We start from the raw sequence: 2,876 nt of genomic DNA, 5'->3' as shown, positions 1-2,876 counted from the left end.
GAGGATCATACCTTACTCTTCCGTCCTTGTATTCCTTAGGCTTGAATAATCCAGATTTTGACCTGGTATGGCGCTGAGGAATTTCCGGTGACACACGTGTAGCAGTTGTTGCAGTTTCTACATCGCCAGAACCGGCCGCAGAAGATCCAGCCGAATCAGCCTGGACTGCCGCGCCGCAGGGCTCCAGATCCAAGGTGGGCACGGGATCCGGCGAGATCTGCCTCGTACCAGACGCCTCAGCAGGGGAGCTCCGCATGGCACTGTTGGCGGGGTCCACCCTGGTCGGGCTGTCGGCCCCAGAGCGTGCCGGCTCCCATGCAGCGTGTGCAGACGGGCTGCGCCCCGCGCCGTCTGGGTCCACACCTGGACCTCGGTCGGCCACGGACTCAGCAGGTGGACTTGTCCCACCACTTGGCGCCTCAGGAGACGCGGGGAACGCCGCTACGCGCCGAGCGACAGGGCTGTCAGCCTGGGATCGCGCGCGGCTATCATCCTGGGACCGCGTGCCTTCTCAGGAACCGCAGTTCTGCACCAAATCTGCATCGGATCCAGCGCGGTTTTCGTCCTCTTCTGCACACATAAAATCATAGCCAAAAGCTGCATTTTTTTCATTAGTTTCTGAATTTTCTTCCGGACTAGACACATGATCATGTTCTATTAATTCTCCCCTGTGATCAGTACGTGGCAAAGAATCCGAGAGAAGAGAGATTTCAGCTCGAAGAAGGGCTCCCGCATTTGGATGAAGTTTGGGAAAAGGGAAAATAGTTTCATCAAAAAATCACATCCCGAGAGATGTAGATGCGTCCAGTTGAAACTTCTAGACACTTGTAGCCCTTATGAAGACTGCTATAGCCAAGGAAGACACATTGAGTGGACCGAAACTCTAGTTTGTGGCGATTATATGGACGAAGATTCGGATAGCATGCACAACCAAAAACTTTGAGGGAATTATAATCTGGTTTTTGATGAAACAATCGTTCTAAGGGAGTTGTGTTTCCAATAACCTTACTAGGCAAACGATTGATAAGATAAGTGGCGGCGATGAAAGCTTCATCCCAATATTTTAGAGGCATAGATGCATGAGCAAGAAGGGAAAGACCAACTTCAACGATGTGACGGTGTTTGCGTTCGGCAGAACCATTCTGTTGGTGTGCATGGGGACACGAAACATGATGCTCAATGCCTATGCTTCGAAAGAAGGAGTTGAGTCTCTCATACTCTCCTCCCCAGTCACTCTAGACTGTAATGATTTTCTTGTTAAATTGACGCTCAACAAGTTTTTGGAATTCTTGGAAGACAGAGAAAACTTCGGATTTGAACTTAAGTAAGTATATCCATGTAAACTTACTATAATCATCAATGAAGCTAACATAATATTTCTTTCTTCCAAAGGAATCTCTGGCATGACCCCATACATCACTGAATATCAGTTCCAACGGAGCATGACACACACTATTTGATCTAGGATAGGGGAGTTGGTGACTCTTGGCACATTGACAAGCATCACAAACAGACTCTTTATTCTCACGACTAGACAATTGAAGATTGCCTTTATTCACTACTTGATCAACTATTTTTAATGAAGGATGACCTAATCTTTGATGCCACCTCTCTAAGGATGGCTTGACGATGAAGTAGACTTGGCGATGACGCTTGCGGCTAAAAGCTCTTGATGTGATAGGATATAGACCACCGACGCATCTACCGTGATGGAGGAGCTCCCTCGTTGCTCGATCATTAATGAAAAAAATACTTGGGATGAGTTTCAAAGAAGATGTTATTATCAGCGGACAAACGAGACATGGAAGCAAGATTTTTGTTGGCTTGTGGAACATGAAGGGCATCCTTTAGAAGAAGATCACGTTTAACATTAGGGAAATTAATAGAGGATTGACCAATGTGACATATGTCCATACCTCCTCCACTTGCGGCGGTGTTTATCTGATCATTGCCATAGTATCTTTCTCGATTTGCAAGCTTCTCCAACTCGCTGGTGACATGATCTGTGGCTCTAGAATCAGCATACCAGATGGTGTCTCCAGCTTCTTCTTGCTCCCTGATGGCTGCAGCTACGTGGCGCTTTTCGGGCACGTAATCTTCATCGTAGTGGTGCCAACAGTCTTTCACCTCATGTCCTGACTTTTGGCAGAGCTGGCAACGCGGCCTGGTGTTGGAGTAGGAGGCGCCGGAGGGGCATGGGCCAGAGTTGTTGGCGCGCCCACGCCCGCTGTTGTTGCCGTTGCCGCGCCCGCACCCCTGGTGACCGCGGTGACCACGGCCTCGGCCTCCAGTGCCGCGACCACGTGTGACAGAGTTAACTGATGACTGGCGGAGATTGTTACCTTGTAGCAGATTCATGCGAGCTTCAAAGCTTAGCAACTGGTTGTAAAGCTCCTGGACGGTCACCGGCTCGATATGTGCAGCCAGGGCTGAGATCACAGGGTTATACTCGATGTCCAGCCCTTTGAGCACATAGGAGGTTAGCTCTCCTTCAGAGAGGGGATCACCGGTGCAGGCGATCTCATCGGCGAAGGCTTTGATCTTCGCCAGATACTTCGGCATGCCCATGTTCCCTTTGTACAGATTGGCGAGGGCGATGCGGGTGTTGACGATCTGCGCTTGCGTTGTTGGGAATCGTAGCATAATTTTAAAATTTTCCTACGCTCACTAAGATGCATCTATGAAGTCTACTAGCAACGAGGGGAAAGGAGTGCATCTACATACCCTTGTAGATCGCGAGTGGAAGCGTTCCAATGAACGTGGATGACGGAGTCGTACTCGCCGTGATCCAAATCACCGATGACCGAGTGCCGAACGGACGGCACCTCCGCGTTCAACACACGTACGGTGCAGTGACGTCTCCTCCTTCTTGATCC

The 2,876-nt window shown here is 49.8% G+C and overlaps 1 pseudogene; it reads right to left on the bottom strand.

Annotated features, from left to right (window-relative positions):
* Nucleotides 1-2,363: 2,363 nt before the first annotated feature.
* Nucleotides 2,364-2,502, bottom strand: LOC123100903 (uncharacterized; annotated as a pseudogene).
* Nucleotides 2,503-2,876: the final 374 nt, after the last annotated feature.

The sequence above is a fragment of the Triticum aestivum genome, chromosome 4D (assembly GCF_018294505.1).
Source record: "Triticum aestivum cultivar Chinese Spring chromosome 4D, IWGSC CS RefSeq v2.1, whole genome shotgun sequence".
In the NCBI taxonomy this organism is placed as follows: Eukaryota; Viridiplantae; Streptophyta; class Magnoliopsida; order Poales; family Poaceae; genus Triticum; species Triticum aestivum.
This window is presented reverse-complemented; position numbering and strand designations above follow the sequence as displayed.